The sequence below is a fragment of the Mustela putorius genome, unplaced genomic scaffold (genome assembly GCF_011764305.1).
Source record: "Mustela putorius furo isolate JIRA1106 unplaced genomic scaffold, ASM1176430v1.1 tig00000460_pilon_pilon_pilon, whole genome shotgun sequence".
Taxonomy (NCBI): Eukaryota; Metazoa; Chordata; class Mammalia; order Carnivora; family Mustelidae; genus Mustela; species Mustela putorius.
Window position 1 is genome coordinate 14282462 of NW_025421389.1, and position 12173 is coordinate 14294634.

Sequence of the window (12173 nt, forward strand, 5' to 3'; positions counted from 1 at the left end):
GCCCTGCATCAGGCTCCCTGCTCACCGGGGAGTCTGCTGCTCCCTCTCCCTCTGCCCCTGCTCATGCTCTCTCATGTGCTCTCTCTCTCTCTCTCTCTCAAATAAATAAATAAAATCTTTAAAAAAATAAAATAAAAGCATGATACCACTTTTCCTTCATCAGAATAGCAAAACTTACAGAGTGAGGAGGGTCAGGGCTGGTGGAGATGTAGGGGAAGCAGCAGTAACAGCTGTGAATATGGGGATTACCCAGACTCCTGGAAAAGGGATTTGGATGAAACCTAAAAGTACGTATCTTTCTGACCCAGCCACTTCATTTCTGGTAATTTATCCTACAGAAAAATAAATAAATACATACAAAGATACGGGCAGCAAACTCCAGTATGTATGGATATACATAAAAATTTTTGATAGCATTTTCCTTTTGCTGGGGCGAAAATACTAGTAGTGGTTGAATGAGACGTATGTCCCTATACTGTAATGTTATGTAACTACCAAAGAGAGTAAATTACAAAGATAAATACTGTACAATTCTACTTTAGAGACCTCCAAAGTAGTCAAAGTCATAGAGACAGAAAGAAAAGGGGTTCGGAGGCTCGAGTGGCTCAGTCGGTTAAGCGTCTGCCTTCAGCTCAGGTCATGATCCCGGGGTCCTGGGATCGAGCCCTGCGTTGGTTTCCTGCCATTCCCCCTGCTTGTGTTCTCTCTCTGTCTCTGACAATTACATATATAAAATCTTGAGAAAGAGAGAAAGGAAGGGAGGAAAGGAGGAAGAAAGGAAGGAAGGAAGAAAGGAAGGAAGGAAACAGTGGCTACCAGGGGCTGGGTGGAAGGAGGAATGGGGAGTTGTTGAAAGTACAGAGTTTCCGTTTTACAAGGTAAATTCTGGAGTTCCATTGCATGGCAACGTGAATATCCTTAACATTAGTGAACTGTACACTTAAAAGTGGTTAAGGTGGTAAATTTTGTATATATTTTACCACAATTTAAGAAAAAGAGTACATTAGAGAGATTTTCACGATGTTAAGTGAGAAAAGCAGCTTGCAGGGAAATCTAGGTGGGGTCTGTGAAATAAATGACATATTCACATAAATATGAATAAATGTCTGGTGGGCAACCCAGACCTCTCCCGCGTGACCCGAGTCCTCTGATTCCAGAGTGCTCTCCGTCCTCCCCAAAGCCTAGGATCCAGCAGGAGCTGGCATTGAACTAGGCTCCCCAGCTTTCTCAGCCTTCTGGTTCCAAAGCACCCTTTGGACTCCCGCCCTGGTGTTTCCCGATTTCAACCCTCCTCCCGAAAACACCAGGTCCCCATGGGCTCTGACACTGCCAGCCAAGGCCCACAGCTGTTTCCAATATTCTGTACAAACTTTATTGAAATGAGAAGCCCCGTTTATCATCCCTCAGGCCCCGGCTCCTCCAGATTAGGTACGTATGACCTGACCTGTCAGCAGGGCTTGAGCCAGCAATCAAAGAAGAGATTGTTCTGAGCCAGGAGGTAAGGGGGCAGACGCCTAGGGAGCTGAAAAGACCCTCGAGGGGTTTCTGACCAGCCAGGGGTGGATGGGGTATATTCCCAAGCCGAGGGGAGGAGGGGAGGGCAGGGCTGGGTAAATTCTTTAAGGGCCACTGCTCTGCTTGTCTTTTGTGGCCGTGTCTTCTCTCTCTAGCCTCCACGTCTCTTCCAAAAGATAGATCTTAGAGCAAGATGATCTCCCCATTACCAAGCTTCGAACTCAGCCCCAATTTCTCTTTCCTTTCACCTCTGAGCTATACCAGGAAACCCCTCCAGGCACAATAAAAAACTCTACTCCTCCTAGAGCTGCAGAATCATCAACCCTCAAATACTGAAAGTAGAGAATACTTTAAAGTCTCAGCTCCCTCTCAATGTTGAAAATCCCTCCACCGGGCCAGGCTGGTTGAGACCTGAACCTTCTAAGCCATGTGGTCCAATAAGATAGTCCCTAGCTGTGTGTAGCTATTTAAAAATAAATCTTGGGGCACCTGGGTGGCTCAGTGGGTTAAAGCCTCTGCCTTCAGCTCGGGTCGTGATCACAGGGTCCTGGTATCGAACTCCACATCAGGCTCTCTGCTCTGTGAGGACCCTGCTTCCTCCTCTCCTCTCTGACTGCGTCTCTGTGATCTCTATCAAATAAATAAATAAAATCTCTAAAAAAAAAATCTCACATCCGGGTATACATCCAAAAAAAGTGAAATCAGTTCTATCTGTACCTTCATGTTTACTGCAGACTGAGTCACAATAGCCAAGATATGGGAACAACTACCAGTCCACCGAGGGATGAATGCATAAAGGAGAGGCAGTCTAAATATATAACAGAATATTTCTCAGCCATAAAAAAGTAAATCTGGTCATTTATGACAACACGGATGAATCCGGAGGGCATTATGCTAAACGAAATAAGCCAGAGAAAGACGAATACTGTTTGGCTTTGGTGGAATCTTATATGTGGAATCTATAAAAAGGAGGCGGGGGGAGTCCAACTCAGAAACAGTGTAGAATAGTGGTTGCTTGTAGCTGGCCAGTGAGATAAATAGAAAGATATTGACCAAAGCGTTCAACCTTTCAGTTATAAGATGAATATGTTCTGAGGAGCTTGTGTACAGCATGGCGACTATAGTTAATAATGTTGTATTATATACTTGAAATGTGCTGAGAGTAGTTCTTAAGAGTCCTCACCAAAAAAATAAATACATAAAACAAAAAAAACTCAAAAAACAAAAGATACCTATGTGAGATGATGAATATGTTAATTAACTTGTTCACAGTGATCATTTCACAATGTATACTTAGATCAGATCATCACATTCACTTTAAATATATACAACTTTTTGGGTCAATTACACCTCAATAAAACTAGGGGGGAAATGAGCTCAAACTAAAAATTCAGTTTCTTGGTCATACTCGCCACATTTCAAGTGCTCAGTTAGCCACATGTGTCAGACAATGTGTTGAGGAAGGTGCAGAATCTTAGATCTTCCCCTAGGTGCGAGCTAACAAGTTAATCTGCCGGTTTCACAAATGCTGGCAGAAGACAAAGGGCTTTCTTATTTACAGCAACTTCGGAAGCCAGAGTATCAGCATTTTCTTGCTCTGGTTTCCTAAGCTCTGGTTCTCACGAAGAGGGCCACCTGATACTTGTACACACAGTGGGTAGCAATACAAGAGAGGAAACCCCAGGTTCAGGAACCCGAATATTTTATAATGTGCAGGAACCCAACTGGTTGTTTTTTTTCACCCCCTCTGGAGGAAGACATTATCTCTACTGTTCACGACTGTCGGCTACACAAATGTTCTTGAAAATTGTCCAGAAAAAGGTAATCATTCTGAAAAATGTGCAGAAATGCAAAAGACCCATGGAGAACTATCTCTCAGCACCATGCTGATATTGAACATCTCCATCCCTGTAGAGAGTTCTGCCAGATGGAACTGCTCTAAACCATGGGGAGCTAGCTGCTTTCCTAGGTCCTACTTGTCAGTTCTGAATATGGACCAGAGGAGTCAGAGAGAAATGAGCCAGCATTATAACTTTCACGTTGTCTTCCTTGATGTGGGTGTTGGTTGATATCATATTGCTTGTTTTTCTTAACTAAGCTGTGAAAGGGTCGGAATTAACATCTGTGTATTATGTTAACATCCCAGGGCTGTCATGTGCTCTGCGCTCATGAGGACACTGTGAGAGCAAAGGAGACCCAACCAGAATGTTCCCGAGTGGTCTAACACTCCAGGGTAGTGGTTCCCAGACTTCAGGGAGCTCGGGAATCACCTGGAAGGTTTGAGAAAAGGCTGGCTGAGCTCCATTCCTAGAGCTTCAGATTCAGGATGTCTGTGGTAAGGTCTGAGAATCTGCATTTCTGAAACATTTTCAGAGGATGCTGATGCTGCCAGCCTCACACCACGCCATGAGAGCCACTGCCCTCATGGGATGAGAGCACTCTGGACAGCAGCCAAGGTAATGCCTGTGGGACGATTTTTTTCTCATGCATATTTGCATTTTAATGCATGTTGGAAAAATATAACCAGCACACATCAAACTAGTTCCATTTTAAAGGAAAAACAAATCAATTTAAGGATATATTTACACATACAAATCACAATCTGTCAGCTTCCACATTTATAAAATGGCATTATTATGTTCCCATGGGAGTTTCCCAGGACTTGTGAAGATCTCCTGCCTTCCTTCCTCCCTCACCTCCCTTCCTCTGGAGGAAGGCACAATCCCCACACCCTTATGGTCTCCTTACAGTCTAGGGGACACATGCTGCCACCTTTAAACATCAAGAAATTGTTAGGGGTTATTATAGTCCCAGGTTCCCAGCCTAAGACAGAAACCACCCTTCCCTCTGGCTGAAGCCCGAGGACTCTAGAAGGAAGAAGAAGTCCTAGCATCGGGGAGAGTGGAGAGTCACTGCAGTGGTTTCCCAGAAGGCCCATCCTGGGCCCTCCACCTAGCCAGCTGCCCTCTGCCTGGGACTAAGCAGCACCACACTTCCTTTGGGGGCAGCTGCCTGGAGTTAATGACAAAGCATCCTGAGCCCCAACCTGTGTAAAGGGATGGACCTGAGCCTAGCCTGGAGGATGCATCCAAGGCAGAATCCATGTAAGGCCTTGTCTCAACAGGCCCAGTCTTAACCGTCATAGGGCCGCAGGAATGACAAAATAGGACTTAAGGGAAACAAATACTCTTGTGACCATTAGCACGAATAAACCCCTCTCTGGGAGCCCCTTCAAGGAACTCTGGTCAAACCAATGGGTCTTGCTTCTGTCTGAAGGGCCGCTAATGGGGGAGACAAGACGGGCAGAGAGGCAGCTTTATAAGTGAACCCCTAAATTCAGGCTTTTGGCTGAGCCCTGTGGGCTTCGAGTGGTGTTTCCATCACACCATTCATTCCACAGGTCTTTCTGCTCCCTGCCCTCCTCGTTTTAATGATCTCAGACAGACATAAAAACGGCTGAGCTCAGCACAAGTGACTGAGACATGAACGTTGCCTCAGGGTCCCCATGGACCCCAGCTGGGTACCATGCCGCCCTCAGTTCCATTTTGACAGGATAAAGTGAACTCATTTATTCAGTTGTTTTAAGTGAGCTCACACTAGGCAGTGCCAGAGAACAGAGACATAAATCTTTCCCAGCACATGGAGTCATTGCCAAACACCTTGGATAAAACTTTCTGCTTGTTCAAGACAGTTTTTCCTCCCCTCTAGAAATGAGGAGGGAAAAGCACTAAAAATTGAAGGGAATGGAGGGAGGGTGTTAGCAGATTCTGGGAATGACAAACTTGTCAACGCTTTGGCCTAATAAAAATTCTTCCAGTAAGAAAGGCAGACTTTTAACGCAGAGATTTTCCTTCGTCTTTCGGTGGGTATGGAGGGTGTCTCTGGTCATTGGGTCTGGCTGCGGGTTAACCCTAGATGAGGAACGAAGGATTTTCTGACATCTCTAAAGGCTGCATCTTCACCCTTCAGACAGGGGGTACAGCCTCAGATGCTTCCAGACGAGAGCAAACCCAAGCAGGCTGTTTGAAAACCCCCCAGCCGGAAAGAAAGCATACCTGGGGAGGACAGTCACCCAGAGAAAAAACAGTGAGTGGTGCGGCCTAACTAATCCTTTTTGGGTGCAGGATGACCCACTTTTGTTTTTCCGGTTCACTAAAATATTTCTTTTACAGTTTTTATTCTTTGCAAACATTCTAAAGCTACACACATGTAGAAGAAAGTCCTGGGGCATCTGGGTGGCTCAGTGGGTTAAGCCTCTGTCTTTGGCTCAGGTCATGATCCCAGAGTCCAGGGATTGAGCCCCACATAAGGCTCTCTGCTCGGCGGGGAGCCTGCTTCCCGGCCCCTCTCTGCCTACTTGCGACCTCACTCTCTCTGTGTCAAATAAATAAATAAAATCTTTAAAAAGAAGAAGAAGAAGAAGAAAGTCCCATAACCTTACCATCACCATAATGTATCCAATGGCTTTGTGTTTCTTGTCTATACACATTGAAAGCACAATGGTCACCAGGAGTCTAGCCCCCCCCACCCCCAACTCACTTTTTTTTTTTTTCCCAGCCAAGAATTCCCACATAGATCTAAAACTTTCCCATATAGTTCTAAAACTTCGCTACTCAAGGTGAGGTCTGCAAACAGCACAGGCACCATCCAGACCTGCTTTTCAGAGAGCTGCAGATTCTCTGGGGGATTTCTGTTTGCCCCACAGGCTGAGACGGGGTGCACACAAACGCATCAGCTAGGACAGAACTCTTCTCTACACTGGGACTGCATGGTTCCACCCTGAGCCCCTTCTTTCCGTTGGCATGGAACACCTGTGAGGGCTTGGCCCTCGGTCGGGTGCTGGGATCCATAAGACCCATGAGAAGGGTCTCCGTCTTCCTGCCCCAGGATCTAGCAGAGGTGAAGCAGGAATGGCACTGTGGGGTCTTCCACCAACGCGGGCCAGAGGTGAAGAGGGTTTTACAACTGGATGAATCCTCAGGGGCCAAGGCCATGGCAGGGGAAGTGGCTTTGCCCTGGCACAGAATGGGCTAACAATATTCCAGGTATCAGACGGAGTATGCAGGTATCCTGACCTCCGCAGGGTACACCGGTCTCCCTCGCCTGGACTCCCTTTCTGGCAGACAAGTCAGCATGTAGGCCTGCATGGTCCAGCCCAGGTACAGCCCAGGGAGTCCTCCCAACACCTGTGCTCTCCAGAAATCCCAGCCTCCCGGCCTAGGCCATGCCCGGTCCGTCTGTGATTGCACTCCTAGCATGCTTCTGCACATTGAGACAGAAAGCCATAAAAATGCACCTGTTTTTTACCTAATACTCAAACTGAACATCTCCTGCCCCAAGAAATAATGCAAAATAATGGGCAAGAATTTCACTGCATTACTTATAATTACAATATGTTGAAAAACTGGACACCACATAAATGTTCAACAAAGCTAGGAATATGCACTGTGATATATTCACTGGACAGAATAGTCTGGTCAATTATCATTTTTAATAATCCCAAAGACTATGCAGCGATAGGAAAAAACATTTGAATGTTTCAAGTAAAGATTAACTACAAGTAGTCATACTAAGATGGAAAGGACTACATCAAGATAATTGTTGTGATGAATTAATGGTTTTATTGGTATTTTTCCCCCTACTACTTTTATTTGCTGTTTTATTGCTTTTATAATATAAATATTAAGTGAAAAGTAATCCACATTCTGCGTGGGTTGATGAAAATGGGCACAGAGAGTTTGTCACATGGGGAACAGGCCAGTGGATCTGCAAGTTAAGACAGGTTAGAACTTAATCACTCCATTTTCTTTTCCTTTCTGGAAAACAGTCTTCCTCTGTGCAAGGCTTCTATGGCTCATGGTCTTCCATGTGTGTAGCTCTGCTGTGTGCAGTCATGGAAACATGGTATTTTAGAATGGACAGAGCCTCTGAGATCATCATATTCCAAACTCCCAGCTAATTCAAGCACAAGAAGTACAGTCTCCATTGCAAGTGACCGTAATGGAGGCTTCTGATCGATTGAACAGTCGTCTCATGAATGGGGAGCTCACTACTTCACAAAGTAGCCTGCTCTGGCTCTGCCTTCTAAATCATGCCTGAAGCTGTTATACCTGACCATGCCTCTAAACCTCACAAAAAGTGGGGCGTCCTGGTCAGTCATTTCCTTCCAACTGGGATTCCAAGCCACAAATCACAAACTACGGGACTCGAGTGAAACCACATCGTTCTTCTTAACATGATATCAAGCTCAAAATAAGACGTTAGGGGCACCTCGGTGGCTCAGTTGGTTAAGCATCTGACTTCGGCTCAGGTCATCATCTTGGGGTCCCGGGATCGAGCCCTGAGTTGGACTTCCTGCTCAGCAGGGAATCTGCTTGCCCCTCCTCAGCTAGTGCTTTTTCTCTCAAATCTTCACCAAAAAATAAGACATTATCCCCATTCATGAAAAATATATTCTAGAAATTCTGTAGAAACCCATAGCCATTCTACTGAATAGAAAAAAAATCATGGGCAAAGGTGAATTTCCAAAGAAGGTTGTGAGATAGTTGCCCACCCTTCCCTCTAAGGACTAAAGACTTTAGATCTGTAGAGATTCTCACTTAGAAAATTCCTTCATTTCTTCAGGAATACAAGAGTGGAATACAGACCTTTTCAGTGCTCATCTTTTTTTTTCAATACATTAGAGCTTCTGGTTGTCTCTAACCCAAGTAGAAGTTGAAGCTGATTAACTGTGGGAGGAGGGCTGACAGCTGCACATGGGCAGTGGGGACTCTGAAAGCTTTCAGGACATACCGTTCCTTCTCTTCACCAAGAATCATCCCATCTCCGGTGTGTTCCCTGTCTTACATTGGAAGGGTTTACGAGCTGGCTATTTAGTGGTGGGGTAGGAAACCACATTATAAAAGGATAATGGTGCTTCAACCTCTCCCCAGATTTTTTAAAAAGATTTTGTTTGACAGAGAGAGAGATCACAAGTAGGCAGAGACGCAGGCAGAGAGAGAGAGAGAGAGAGAGAGAAGCAGGCTCCCTGCTGAGCAGAGAGACTGATGCGGGGATTGATCCCAGGACCCTGGGATCATGACCTGAGCTTAAGGCAGAGGCTTAACCCATTGAGCCACCCAGGTGCCCCCTCAACCAAATTTTTAAATGACAGTGAATGGAGTGTTATGGATATTAATATGGATAATTTAAAAATGATAGATTGCAAAGTGTGATTTGGCAGGTAGGACACAATGTTTGTTCCTCACCCCTACCTCAAATTCTTATATTGAAGCCCTACCGCCAGTGTGACCATATTTGGAGTCAGGTCAGGAGGGAGGGGCTCTGGTGTTGGGATTATGGGATTAGAGACACCGGAGAGTACACTGGCCAGCGCTCTCTCTCCCTGCCACGTGAGGACATCGTGTGAAAGCAGACAAGCATCCTTGCCAGAAAGTGAATGCTGCTGGAGTTTGATCTTGGGCATTCTAGCCTCCAGAACTGTGAGCAAAGAAATTTCTGTGAAGCCATCCAATCTGTGGTATTTTGTTATGGTGCCCAAGCTGACTGAGACATAAAGCAATAGGGAAAATTAGGGGAAGAGGGCAGTGTCTCAAGACCGTGACTCTGACAGCCTGCCTCTGAGGGGCATCAGGCAGCACAGCTGGGGTGGGAGAGACGGACGTGGAAGGCTAGAGCCTGGCTGACCCATCCCTCCTTTGACAGCAGGAAGCACAGGACAGCTAAGAGCCCAGGAGAATGTAGAACCCCAAACTGAAAACATTAGGGGGCCACGGGGTCAGCAGACAGAAATAAGAAGGGCAAGGTCTAACTCTCCTCTCAGCCATGGATTAAAAAAAGTATACAAAATTCGGGGGCGAGTCGTTTTTGGATTCTTCCAAGAATAGAAAGTTGGTATACCTTGAAGCATAGCCTGAGCTATTTCAAGCAAGACCAAGATATTTCATAGTTCCATGGGTTACAATGTTATGAGTACCTTTAAAACACACGGTTCCCTGCCATCATGGTGGGGGCGGTGTTGGCATGAGGGAGGATTTAAGAGGACCCCACTCTTCCGTTAGTCCTATGGTAAAACTAACACAGGCCCACCTGCTGGACCCCACATGCCTTTGGAGTCAGCATGCATGGACTCTCTACACCACAGCAGGAAAGAGCAAAGAAGGCCCTCGAGCTCAGAGGGCAAAGAAGTGCAGGCCCACAGAGGGGTCCTTGAGCTGAACTCCCATTTCACCTTCCAGTGCAATAGCTCTGTCGTCTCTGCTCGGGTCCTTTTTCCAGTGGAGTCCCTCTTTGAATCAAAGGAAAGGAGACCGAGCCTCTCAGAGGACCCAGAGCAGAAGCAAGGCTGGACCCAACCAGCTTTCTCTCCCCAGAGCTGGGAAGGTCCTGCTCATCTCCCCTTCCGCCAGCAATCCTCTAAGACTTTCCACTGCAGATCACACGTGCAGAGACCGCCAGCGGCTTTCACTGGGACCAGGCTTTGCTGAGGGGGATCAACACTCTCCCATGACCAAAAGCAATAGCGTCTCTTGAGAAGGGCTGTCAGACACCCTACCAGACTATGACCAATGCGTTTGCCTTTCCCATTATTCATAGTTGCCTTCCATCCAGCACCTAACATCATAGGAGCTGTGCCCCAGGTGAGGTGTTCGCTCACAACTCCCACTGGGAGTCACAGCCCTGCTCTACGTAATTGTGAATTTCAATATGCTAACACTATCATGCTGGCCAAGATCAACTTAATGGATTTGGTTTAGTATTTGGTGCCAAGTAATACACAGCTGATTAACCCAGTGCACAGATGTACTGAAATCATCTGGTTATTCCTTGCCTCTCCATGGACTCCTTCCTCAGGCAGGCATCAACTGAGAGATGACCTTGGCCAGGCTGTGCGCGGAGATGTGAAAATTGCTTGCAGTTCCCAGCAAGGAGCTGCACCCCGAAGAAAGGCCTTCGGATTGTTGACTCACCACACTGGACAGCTAGTGTTAAGACAGCTGTGATGTGCACAGAACACAGGACGGCTCTGCGGCCTCCTAGGTGGCGAGTCAAAGGAATGTGAGGAGAGGGGCAAAGGGGAAGGCCGAAGAATGCCCATTATTTGCAGACCCGGTGGGAACAGTTGCCAAATGGAAATCACTGGAGAAGTTTGTGAGGATAACCGGTAGAGCGTCTATGGGAGATGCGGACTGGAGAGGGCAATGGCAAAGTTTCCTTTAGAACTCCCTAGTGCGAGGCTGCGTTATGTGCACGGCCGCACTGCCTCTTCAGATAGAGCAGGGCATCTTAAGATACTTCCTATGCTCAGTCATATTGTGCCGTATAACTGAGGTTCAAACCTTGGATGGAAAACATCAGGGAAGAATGTCAGGGAATGAAGAAATGGCAAAGAATTATTTACTCGACAAATAAATTTGTCAATAAACAAATAAATAAATAAAAAATTTACAGAGCACCTCTTGAGACTGTGATCTTTCTTATCTACTGCTTTCCCTATGCCCTCAGCTCCCCAGGCCTGCACTTCTGGGACCTATCTTTGGAGGCTCTGGCTTCTTCTGCACGGGGGATGGAGTCTATGTTTTTTTCAAGTTCTCCAGGTAATTGTGGTAGTGAGCTGGACCTGGAATTGCCTCACGGGGCTCATCTTAGAGAAGTGTAGAGTGATGCTGAGTATGTGGCCAAAGGCATCATTCAACACAGATTTCTCTCTCATAAAAGGACACAAGGTGTCTTCTCTGGGAAGCCAGCCGGGCTGGTGTTTGGGGTCCCTCCTCCGAGCTGCACCAGTGACCGGCACACCCCTCCCTCCGTCGGCACATTCTGTTAACATGCTGCCTTTTTCTGAGGCTGCTGTTACTCTGGGATCTGAGAACGGCTGTAACATCTTTTTCCTCTTCCGTTCACTGGTGTCTGGTCTGCCGGGGAGTGAGGCAGCTGGATGGTTTTCATGTGTTTCTGAGCCCTCCTCAAGGGGATAAAACCTGGGCAGGGAGCTCTGCACGTGGAATACCAGAACAGATATGCCAGAAACACCCTCCCCAGCCCTGGATGACGGGGGCACTCCCCGCAGCTGCGGGTGGGGCTCTGCGGGCCGCCCGGGCCGGGGCTCTCTAGCTGAAGGCCGTGGACCCGCTCCAGCTTTCAGGGAGAGTATCGATTTCCCCGGTTTCCTCAAGCCCACTGTTTCACTTGTTAGCAGCAAATGTGAGAAATGAAAAGCATCGCAATGGGACTTATAGGAAAACGTCTGGGATTCTCAGATATACCCTGAATGAAATGTTACTTTTTTAATAAGGCAAATGAGTCCCCCCCCCCCCGGCCTGTTTTGAAAAAATGCCTATAACAAAGCCACATTTTCAGAGACTATTACATGGCTGGTGATGGATTAAATCTGCTCTGTTTTGAAGACATTAAGAAGCCAAGCAGAGGAAATATTTCTACATTCTGTAGGTCAGCTGAAACATTAAAAAAGCAAAATTTCTTCTTTTAAATTGTTTGACTTTTTGAAGCTTTCACCCTGCACTCCCACCTAAGAGGTGTGCGCGTGCACGTCTATGTGCGGCGCGCCCGCCTTCCTAAGCACGCCTGACTGGGGGAAGGGACACCAGTGAGTAGGCTGGGGCCAGTGGCTTCTCCGCACGCTAGCTCACATTTCCGAC